Genomic DNA, 11968 nt, shown 5'->3' with positions numbered 1-11968 from the left:
AAAGGATTGAGCAGCCCTGAAGGAGTGAACTTAGAATAATAAAGATTGACTGACTATACTGACAAACATAGTGATGCTTCTGACTTAGTTAATGTTTTGTTTGGTAAGTCTATCCTTTCAAGGAATAGTTTTTCAATTGGTAAACACCGGACTTCTTCCTCGAAACAGTAATGCCTCAAGAATTTAATTACGACCCCTAAGATTGCTTAGCTTCAATGCCCCCAGTTTTGAGGATATCACTTGAATTTGCTTGAACTTCAGTTGATCTTCAGTCTTGATACCGGCTGTTGCCTTCTTATACTGATTCTCTTACCGTGACCAAGTCACCTCTTCAGGGTTTTTAATTTGGCGGACCGCGCTAGCCTTAACTTTTGCCTGAACCACCTTTCTAGGTTTTCGATCCAGCAGGCTATCCCCTTAGCTTTTGCCTAAGCCGCCCTTTCGGGTTTTCAACTTAGCAGGGGAATGATCTTAAATTTTGCCTAGACCGCCCTTTCAGGTTTTCAGTCTAGCAGATCTTCAAACTCCGTTATTTTTCTTATTCATCATCATTTCATTTTTTTATTGTATCTCAGGACCTAGCTCATTAGTTCTGAACACCAGAAGGACTTTTATAGGTAGGATAGGGCTTTTCAAAGAATGGCTTAAGGCTCAACAAAGATTTCGACCGAACCTGTGAACAGGTCGCCTACATATCCCAAGGTAGGAATCAGGTCGTGTGTAGTTCAGGGCGAATGCCCCTAGTTTGAAGATAAATTGTTTGATTTTTTTTTTCTTTTTTCTTTTCTTTCTGGAACAATTAACTTCTCTTCTTTTGGAACTTGTCCCTCTCTTTTTTTTTTGAAAGGATTGAATTTCTTTTCCTTTTTGAATCGACCGAACTCGGTTCAACCGAGTTGCCTACCTACCCCAGTATAGGGATCAGGTCTCGCGTAGTTTGGGGAAATGCCCCTGGTTTGATGGGTTTTCAAGAAAATTTTATTCAGGCTCGAAGGGTTTGCAAACCGGTATTCTTTTGACATTGGTTCTGATTTTGGGATTTATTCGGCCAAAGGGGGCCTTCCGATGTTCAGATTGGCTAGAGTCCGTCTGGTACTGATTATTTTTTTCTTTTTTGTTTTGTTTTGTTTTTTTTTTTTACGGAGTTTGACGGCATTTCCAGGTAAGAGATAATGGATCTTCTTCTTCCAAGATTCTAAAGTGTGCTTTCGACTTTCATAGAGCGAAACTTGTTCTTTGACATCCTCCATCTATGGATTCGTTCTGATGATCACTTTTCAATGCTTGTTCTTGAACTTCTTATCTTGAATTTGTTGGCTTTATGTTATGAATTTGAGAACCAAGGTCATTAATTGGAAATATGAAAGTTGTTTCCACTCTATGCCCCTTGTATAGCATATATCTTCTCACTTTCTTCATTTTCTTTGAGCTTTCCAACTATGTCTTGCCCCTGGTATCGGTTGTAGCTTTTCTAGACAATCATCTTATTCTTGAAATAATTTTATCAATTCTTCACACTCTTCAGAGGGTAATGTATTTTCAATCGGCATTTACTGAATCAAAGTTTCAGTGCCAGCGTTTACCACTTCAATTTCATTTTTGAAAAGCTGGGATTGGCGCTCCTCCTCTTGTTCAAGTAATTGCTGTGACTCAAGTGGAGTTTCGTCAATTTTGTCCTCATTTGAGGAGGGAGTCTTATTTTAAGATCAGAAGCACACTTAAGAAACAAACACAAGTGAATTATTGGACACGACCTATCCTGAACATGCTCAGGATTCACAACTCTAAATAAAAAAGAGAGATGATTTGCCTGGACTAGGCATTGACCTTGAAATGTAAGACCGGACTCAACAATTGTACTGACCATGATGACTGATTCGCATAGGGGAATGCCCCTAGTTCAAGGATTATGATAGTGAACTCTGAAGGACTTAGCAAAATATTCTTGAAAAAGGTTGCCCTTAGAGTAAGAAAGGACTAAGGGTACAAGTAAGATTGGATCATCTGGACCAGGCATGATCAGATCATGAGATTGCATAATCGAAAGATTGTGAGATTCTGCTCCTGCCAGTTAGGGGATGGCATGAAGATACGATCGAATTGTATGACAGAAGAATGAAAGACGCACGATCAAGAGATTAGATGAGATAGCATAAGATTGCTTTCAACGGATAGATCATGAATGACTAATCCTATGAGATCTTTGAAAATGATGGGATTTATATCCTAACCCCAAAGGGAAAGTTTTTAATCTTCACACATTTTAACAGTGTTACCTGAGGGAATCAACCCTAATCCTAGTCTAGCGGAGTGGAGAGAGGATCTCGACTCATGACTTTGTTCGTGTATCTAAGGACCGATCGTAGCCATTGGAAGATGGACTACGGCCTAATCTAGACACAAATAGGTAGGATATCCTAAACTAGGCTCACACACGTGATGCACATGTGTTCGTATACTACATGCATGTGTGGGTTAATCTAGGGGTAAGGCCAAGAGTTCCCTTAGCGCGAATCCATGTTCGATATACTGTACCAGTGTCCGGCGTATCAGTACGTGAACAAGAGATCCGTTTACGTACCATAAAGGTACTAGGCTAAGGGTGGAATGCTTCTCTAGCACAGAGGCACCAGGTGATGAAATCCCAGTCAACCATGCTAGATAACACTCCGGGTTCCTAAAATAGGATGTGTGTGCACGTGAGATGCAAGGGTTTAGATGCAAGTGATGTAAGTGTATGCAATATGTTTGCGCAATCTACGATGCCTTCAGGTTTTGTTAGATTAAGTTCAAGTAAAATGTGATGAGAAAATAAAACAAGACAAAGTAATCTATCAAGTATAGAGTTTTTATGAGCCAGTTAAATTAAATTCAAATGAATTATCTTTTGAAATTTTAATGAAGTTAGGTGATCCCCAGCAGAGTCGCCAAACTGTGGGACCCGATCCCGCGAGAGGGGTGGGGCGCGAGCCGCCGCGCTCTCTCTCTTGGTCTCTCGTACCCACGCGATTGGCGTGTGCATTTTAATGTTGATTTGAATTAATCTTTCCTGTGAACTTGGGATCACTAAGGCAATCCGAATTCCACACGAAAGAGACTGACAGAGTCGCCACCTAGATGTGGGATCTAGGACCCGTAATTAACCAGAAATCTAGACTCGCTACCTGGTTACGAGAATGGAAGGTATGGGGAGTTATCCGCCACATGCACCATTCCTGCCCGATAATCGGTCTTCGATTCCAAAAGCTAATTCTTTTAAATTTATTTTAAATGGCTCATTCAACTCTATGTTAATGTGCGAACTAAGTGACATGCATCCTATGATCTAATTTTAATGTGAATCCTAGATGTGTATCTTGATTTATTAATTTGTCTGGATTCATTCTAAGTGAAAGTTCTCCTAGAATTCTAATTTCATGGAAAATCCTAAGTGATTTGATTAAGCATTTACAAGAAAATTAATATACAAAACACCACAATTTGTTTGTGGTGCCGACTCGCGGGTGGTATGCCATCAGACATCCAAGCTGCCTACGTACCCAAGCCTTACTGGGATCAGAGTCGACGTAGTTCGGTGCACCTAAGCTAAGTTACATATGCCTAACTCAACTAAGACACCGACCTAGACGGGATTGACTGTTTCAACAGTTTTAGGAGAAGTTATTTAATTCAAGTTGAAGATTTTATTATCTTAGGATTTCATCTAAGATGCTATATGATTCTCATCTAAATGCAAATGGTCCCTTAGACTAATGCAGGTTTGCCTTACATCCTAGTTTACTAGGCTTGTCCTAGGGAAAGATTGGGTGACTAGTGTAACTAGACCTATGGCACGGTTGCTATACATAGCAAGCGTCCGTGATGAGGCCGGACTCCTGACTCTAGGACTCCCTAAAACCTAAGACTCCCTAAAACTTAGGACACGACACGACACGACACCAGTGTTCCTAAATTGGGCTCTAAGGGTTCCTAAAGGAATTTTGAATCCACCGGCTCTTGGGAATCTCGAATTCTTTTGGGTTTGTGGAAACTTTTAGAGTTTTCTTGAAGCTTTTATTATCTGAAGGTATTTAGTGTGTTTGGTAGCTTTTAAAGTTGTTTATTTAGAAGGTTTTAGTTTCATTTGAAATTTTTAGTGGTCTTTTGGTTAATGGCTTTTAACGGATTTTTATCAGTGGATTTTAAATGGGTGAATTTTAGTTTTGTTAATTTTAGGTTGGATGTACTTTAGATTAATGTCTTTCGATTTTGGTTTGGAAAATGACGTTAACACAACCAAGTTTTGACAATTGCACAAATTCGACAAACCATTGACCATTAAAAGATCTGACAAATGCAGCCCACTAAAACTGTCGTAACTCTTTAACCGCTTGGCCAAATTCAACGTACAAACATGCGTTGGAAAGATCTTTTATAGGGCTACAACTTTGTAGTTCTCCATTGTTTGTAAATCTGTGATTTAGAGGTTCGAATTTGTGTTGCAAACAAAAGGACAGCAACATTAAACTGGAAATGCCTAAAGGTGTGCCGCAACCATTTTGGACTTAACTTTTTAACCGCTCGCTGTCTGATCTAGCACGAATACTCGTTGGAAACGGCACGAAAATATCTACGACTTTGTAGTTAACCATTTCCCACGATTCTGTTGTTTAGAGGTCGAAAAATCTGTTTAAAGTCTAACAGCTAGCACTATGACGGGAATGATATTGGCACCCCCATGTTTTCTTTTGATAGTTCTTATTTTTTTAGTGATTAAAAGACGGTGAATATGAAAAATGGCTTGAATGGGCCTGAGATTAGATTCGAATGGGATGTTTGAAAAAGGGGTTGTTTTTATCTACTTGGCAAGGTGGGGTATGGATATTGGGTTCTTGAGATTGAGTGGGGGCTGTTGTTATCAAATTGGAGTGGGGGCTGTTGTTATCAATTGAAAGATGGAGGTTTTGTAAGCCAAATTAAATGGGTTTTGATAATTCATGTAAAATTCAAGTTTTCTTTCTTGTAAATGTTCAAAATTTTTAATGAATTGTTTTCCCAAAAGAAATCTAAATTCCCTAACAAGCCAATGATTTCAACATCCCATTGCAAATAGGTTCTAATGACCCTAACACATTAATCATATTTAGCATAAGTGAGAACATGACCAAGGCCAAACTAGTACAAAATTAAACATGACATCAACCAAAATATACGCAAAACAACACTCAATCCTACAAATATAGAAAAGAAAATAAAATTCCAAAAGACATACCTTTTTGTAGACGATATTCCATGCAAACTTATGGAGAAGAGGGATTTGGTCTAGAGAGAGGGCTTGAATTTTCTAAGAGAGGGGTTCTCTCCTCTTTTCTTTTTTTTCCTTCTTTTCTTTGGTGAGATGAGAGGGTATTTATAGGAGAATGGGATAGGAGGTTAGGTGAGGTTAGGTGAGGTTAGGTAAGGTTAGGTGAGGTTAGGTGATGTTAGGTGAGGTTAGGTGAGGTTAGGTGAGGTTTGGATGGTTATGATGGGAGGAGAGGTTAGGTGAGGTTAGGTGAGGTTTGAATGGTTAGGATGAGAGGAGAGGTTAGGTGGTTTTGGATGGTTAGACCCAGGTCATGATCTGCCATTGATCTAACGATTTACGGAAATCGGGTCTCGGAATGGAATCAGGGTCCGGGCTATGAAGTGACCCTAGCTTATTTTGTCCCGATTGATGATCCGTAAAGTCAGATCAAGATATTAATGACCTAAAACATATAAATCAATGATAGAGGGGGTTCTCACATGGATTTAACACACTAATTTATTTGTTGATTAAAACAAAACAAAATGGGGTGTCTACACCTGTATTCCCCACGAAGAAACTTCCTTTCCTATTCTTTGTCTACTTTTAGTCACCTCCTTCGACTTGTGATCCAAACCTTGCATCTTAATGGCCATATAGTCCTTTGCCATGGCCTAGTACTCCTTCCAAGTCATCACATACTCTACAAATATACTCCACAAAATACAAAAGAAAAATGTTCAAGAAGGCAGAACAATCCCTCGAAAACAACTTGGGTAGAAACAGTGAGGAAATACTTGATAGCTAGGAACCCAACTAGAGCTAGGATTAGAGCGGTAGATTCCTTTCACCTTCTTTAGGAAATTTTTCTAAAGGATTCATTTAGCTGATCCCAACTAGTTTGGGACAAAGGCTTTGTTGAGTTGAATTGAGTTGAGTTGAGTAGAAGGCAGAACAATCCCCATCACCTAAGAATCCCCCACTCTATATTATAGTTATCCTCAAAATATATCAATAATAAAAAGAATCCCTTTAAACTTCTTCCAGGATCGATAGCAACTCCTTAGAAATGGCCTTCAACTCTTGCAAACACTATATCTTTTAAATTGTTAAAATCCTAAAATTCTGAGAAATTATACCTGTACTCCTTTTGTAACAAACTCCTAACTTTATTAAACACTATTGTAATTGGGTATTGGCAGTTGTTTTTTGAACCATAATGGGCTTTTAATAGTTAATTTGAGAAGTATAAGAGAAAGGGTGGATTGCCATTACTAAAACAATGGAGTGTAAATATCATTTCCCAATGCATAGACAATGATTAAATTCATCAATTGCTTAGAAGATTGCTAATTGATGTGGAACATGGCTGATTCTAATTAGTTTGTGGAGTTCTAACTTCATTTTGATAAAGAGAAGAAAAAACCCAAAAACCTGACTCTTGGATTTCAGCTATTTGGGTGGCAAACATGATATTTTTCGAAGTGAGTCAAAGTCGCTTCCGAAGATTCTCATCATCTTGATTCCGCCCATTTAGTCGGGGGAAAAATGACAGTCGTTGTTGAACAAGAATTTTCTATCCTTCCATAAACTCATTTTCTATGGAATTTTATTTTAAAATAGATTTTTTTTCAAAGAAAATTACACGCCTACTATGCTATGGACTTTATTTTCTATGGAATTTTTTTCCAAAGTCACAAACCTACATAGACCAGCTTTTGTAATTGCCAAGGCGGCAAAAGGGCCAAGGAAAATGCAAAAAAAAGAAAAAGAAAAAAAAAAAAGGGATGGTAATGCCCACACTAACAAAGTTGGTGGCCCACCCTAATCTCCATTGTAAAGGGTGAATGCATTTTGGATCTAATCACCATAGTCCACAGTGGGGCTCACACTCTCACACTTTAAGTACCACTACCAAGACACCTAGTGCAACTCCAGAACAAAAGGAGCCACCAAAGACATGCCTTTCCAAAGAGAGAGTCTCTCGTTGAAACTATTGAGAAAATTTCTTCTATCCTTCCCTTATCAGTGTAGCCTTTTACAATCAATCTTACTTTACGCACCTCAGTACCATCTTTGGGATCAGATATTGGTCTCAAAAGACCCCCCTATAGCCAACTGGTTTGACCCAATTTGGCAACTCACTGAGTTTTCCGAATTTGTTTTCTTTCTAGTGAGAGCAGCTCTTCCTTTATGGCCTTAAGCTACTAAGCCGACTGATCACTCATTATGGCTTAGTGGGAAGAGATGGGATCATGGTACTTCCACTAAGGGCTCCATTATTCCAAACTTGGTGTATCTAATCTTTAAGATACAAGTACTATTTGTAAGACAAGAAGACCAAAACCCCTTAAACATCTTAGGAGAACCACTTAAATATCATCTCCTTGTTTTAGGGTCGAACGTTTCTTATTTCGGAATTGTAGACTTTAGCCTCGGCCAATAAATCCTTATATGTGCAAATACCCTAACACCGGTTTCCTACTGAGACTAAAGGGGTCTCAAGTATAACTATACTTGAAAATCCGAGTTTGGATTTGCTCCGCCGTCTTTAAGGCATCTCCCCCTCAAGTAAAGATGATTTGCACAACATGCTCATCATCTTTTCCATAAGAGTTCGTTTTCTATTTTCGGGGGAAAAAAGAATTCCTTTGCCGGGAAGCGCTAGTCAAAGTTGTGAAAAAGGGCAAGTGAGCAAGTAGTGAGCAAGAGCAGTTAAGGGCTTTCGGCTGCTAGATCTAATTTGTGCTAATTTCTAGCTATTCCATTTTCTTAACTTGGGAAACTAGTCCCACATTTGGATACTATATTTACAATGATTGATTCCTTAAATGAAAAAAGCTGATTTACATCACATGAGAGATACTAAAGAAGAAGAGGAAGAAGAAAGAAGAAGTACCATATTTAATTATTTATAATGCTTCATGCCTTAAATGAAAAAAGCTGATTTCAATCACATGAGATACTAAAGAAGAAGAGGAAGAAGAAAGAAGATTTTAGAAAGTTTCCTTTCCTCGGTCACTATATCAGCCATTCTCATAAATTAATAAGTGTTTAGCAAATGGTTGTTACCTTTTCAATGGTATTGGGATTTGGTAAGTTGCTAAGTAAGCAACTATGGGAGGCAAAATCAAGAGGCTAAGATTGGAAGGAGAGGAAGCTTTGCTCCATCTATAAATATAGCCTAATGAATTATTAGTAGTTGAATAAGTCTTATTAGGAGACGATAATGGAAGATATATGTGAAGTAGCTAAGGTCGTTATCTTGATATGTTTTAGGAGATTTTTTATGCTTATTTTATTTCTAAGTTTTACATTGAAGCTACTTTTTATATGTAACAACTCGTTGGAAAAAGGAAGAAAATATATTTTCCCTCAAGTTTTGGGTTAATCTCGTATTGGGTTTCCCTCGAAGCAAACCTACTTTCTGATTCTTCTTCTACTTTGCTTGATTTAAGCTATCCCAATTTCTATTTTCCACTCTTAACAATAGGGAGATACAAGTCTTATTAGCCATTAGTCCTTGCGAATCGCCCGGCAAAAAGAACAGTAACATGTAAACGTGATATAATAATAATAGGGTAAATGATATTGGCTATGTCTTATTATACTAACGGCCGTCATCTTTATTTTACAATTCTTTAATTTTGTGTTAAAGAGTACTGATATTTAGCAAAAGCAATTTCACAACCATTCTTTTTCACGAGAAACTGTTACCTCATTGTTGACTTTATGTTTTTCTTGTAATACCCCTAAACCATTCAGTAGGTGCCTCTCATGAAAAAGAGGGGCTACAAAATAGCCTATATTCTCTCATAATAATAATAATGATGATGATAATAGTTAATAGTTAGAGCAGATCTAATCGCCACCAGAGATCAACCTTATATGGTTGTTTCGCTCGGCTTATCGAAACAACTATCTTGCCTAAAACGTGTGAATATTGTGGCTGAATGACATAAAGCTCGATGTGCGCATCTTGTGGCTTGATTTATTTTACTGTTTTGTCTCTTTGTGCATGATCAAATTAGATTTTGCGTGGAGGATTGCCCGTCAATAGATTTTGAACGTATTCTCTTAATTGGAAGAAGAATTTTGTGAATATGGGTAGATCTACTTTACCTTTAGGCATAACCTGTTGACTGATTTGATTTTTCCTTTTATTTCTATCCATCACAAGTGGTTTTTTACTAGCTAATATTTAGTATCTCTTGGAAAATTCAAAATATTTAAGAAATATTTTACGAAAAAGCAACCTAGATCCGCAAAGCCCATTTCTCCCATTTTCGCCATTTTTATCCAATTAGAATTGGGTCTTGAAACTACTTTTAGTAAATCCAAATGGGGTATTTACATTTAAATCTTTAGTAAATGTACACTTACTTCGATTTACATTTAAATACTAAGAAGAGGAAAGAAGAAGAGACAAAAAAAAGAGAAGAAAGAACCAAATGGTGTGTCTCGGACGAAACCCCATGCGGTGGCCTAAACGAACCGAAATTCTGAAGGAAATGGAATTTGGGTGTGTTTCATTCCAGTTTTTCGGACGAAACAAAATGAAATTAATAACTACGATTGGGAATGATCTTGTGCATCGTGTAGACATTGAATATTTATGTATATACACATACAATTTGATTATAAGGAAATTTTTAATGGAAGTTTTACTTTATAGAAAGTAAAGATGCAACTATTCTTCATCCGCTTTGTACGGGGCAGAGAACACTAGTAAATTGGAAAGATGCCATTCAACAACCCCTTGGATTTCAGCTATTTGGGGGCGGCAAACATGATATTTTCGAAGTGAGTCAAAGTCGTTTATGAAGATTCTCATTATCTTGATTCCGCACATTTAGTCGGGAGAGAATGACAGCGCCAGTTGTCGAACAAGAATTTTCTATCCTTCCATAAACTCATTTTCTATGGAGTTTTATTTTAAAATAATTCTTATTTCAAAGAAAATTACACGCCTACTATGCTATGGACTTTGTTTTCAATGGAATTTTTTTTTCCAAAGTTACAAACCTACTTAGACCAGCTTTTGTAATTGCCAACGTGGCAAAGGGCTAAGGAAAATTCAAAAAAAAAAAAAAAAGAAAGTTCGTAGCCCGCCCTAATCTCCATTGTAAAGGGTGACTGCGTTTTGGAGCTAATCACCATAGTTTAAGAAATACACACCAGGTTGATTGAAACCGTCCAATCGCCAAACATTCACAATCATCCAATCACACACTATTCTACATTATTGTTTCGACGACCCCAGTCGAAAGATACCAATCGAATGGCTGACATCAAAAGATTAAAAAACAGGTGGGACCTAAGCCTCATTGCCCAGTATTCAGTGGGACTGGCCATCCAGTGACTGGTTTCATTCACTGTATCTATATACTACGTGTATATAGAATGGATACATATAGGGTGGAGAAATACTAAATTCGGTAGTCCAAGTGCTCCAAAACCAGACCTCATTAAAGCCTTACCAGATTTTCTGCAGCATGAATTCATAGTAATACACATATATAGAATCCAAGATAGATTAAGACCTAAAAAACGATGTTAGACAGCTCTAACCAAGCTTTCTTCTCCCACATTAAACTCCTCTCCCTATATAAGTTCATGGACTCCTGTCTCTTTCTTCACTACTTCTCCTTTTCCAATCTTCATCATCTTCCCCATGTCGTCCTCCATGGTAAGAAAACGTAGCTTGGGCCGCCAGAAAATAGAGATCAAGCGAATTGAGAACAAAGACGCCCGTCAGGTCTGTTGGATCGCATGCCCATGTGCCCTCGATTGGAAATCCGTGATGGTGATGATCAACACGTGATACTCCCTAGACACATATTCACATACTCACATGCATTGATTTATAGATTATAATATATTTATCATTTTGTATTGGAAACTGATTTCCAACTGGGTGTCTATATTTAGGTTTGCTTCTCTAAGCGTTGGTCTGGGCTCTTCAAAAAGGTAACCGAGCTATGCATACTTTGCGGGGCGGAGATTGCCATTATTGTCTTCACGCCAGGCGGAAAACCGTCCTCCTACGGGCACCCATGTGTGAATTCTATCGTGGATCGTTACCGATATCGCGATACTCCATCGATCACCCTGGGGAATAAGATTAATTTTTCAAACGGGATGCAGCATATGAATATGTTGCGTGAGCTCAATCAGCAGTGTTCGGAGCTTTTAAATCAGTTGGAGGCTGCGAAGAGGACGAGGATCGAGCTCGAAGAAGCGGCAAAGGCCAGGAAGATGGATGGGTTTTTGTTGGGCTGTGAGATTGGGGAACTTGAAATGAATATGCTTCAACAGTTTCAAGCATCAATGGAAGAGCTAAGGGCTGAGGTTGTGAAGAGAGCCGACGAAATCATTAAGGGGTAGCCTTTGGTGGCGACTTTGCCGTCATCTGAGGTTCTTCGTGATCTGGTTCTTAATATCGGTTGCAACCTTTTCTGATGATCTCTTGGCATGAGTTGGTGGCTTTTATATCATCATCATCTTCTTCTTCTCTATGTTTTATGAATTGGTTATCTGCTTTTAAGCTTTATATGCGGCTATCTACTATTATCTTGTGTATTTTTAATAAATAATTTCCGTACTAAGTAGATGAGGCACTCATGATTTGGAAATGATATTAGCATGATCTTGACCATTCATTGAATGGGTTTCGTTTTAGTGAAGAATTTTGGAGATTTT

At 38.1% G+C, this 11968-nt stretch overlaps 1 long non-coding RNA gene and 1 pseudogene across 1 annotated transcript; one reads left to right on the top strand and one right to left on the bottom strand.

The window, feature by feature from the left end:
* Positions 1 to 1718: 1718 nt before the first annotated feature.
* On the bottom strand, positions 1719 to 5359 carry LOC143876171 (uncharacterized). Its single transcript, XR_013250318.1, has 2 exons — positions 5252 to 5359; positions 1719 to 2064 (listed from the first exon to the last, which is right to left on the bottom strand). It is a non-coding gene; the product is annotated as an uncharacterized LOC143876171 (long non-coding RNA).
* Positions 5360 to 10940: 5581 nt separating this feature from the next.
* On the top strand, positions 10941 to 11653 carry LOC143875967 (agamous-like MADS-box protein AGL61 pseudogene; annotated as a pseudogene).
* Positions 11654 to 11968: the final 315 nt, after the last annotated feature.

Source organism: Tasmannia lanceolata, unplaced genomic scaffold (assembly GCF_043159265.1).
Source record: "Tasmannia lanceolata isolate RefF3 unplaced genomic scaffold, GAP_Taslan_0.1 ptg000004l, whole genome shotgun sequence".
In the NCBI taxonomy this organism is placed as follows: Eukaryota; Viridiplantae; Streptophyta; class Magnoliopsida; order Canellales; family Winteraceae; genus Tasmannia; species Tasmannia lanceolata.
This window is presented reverse-complemented; position numbering and strand designations above follow the sequence as displayed.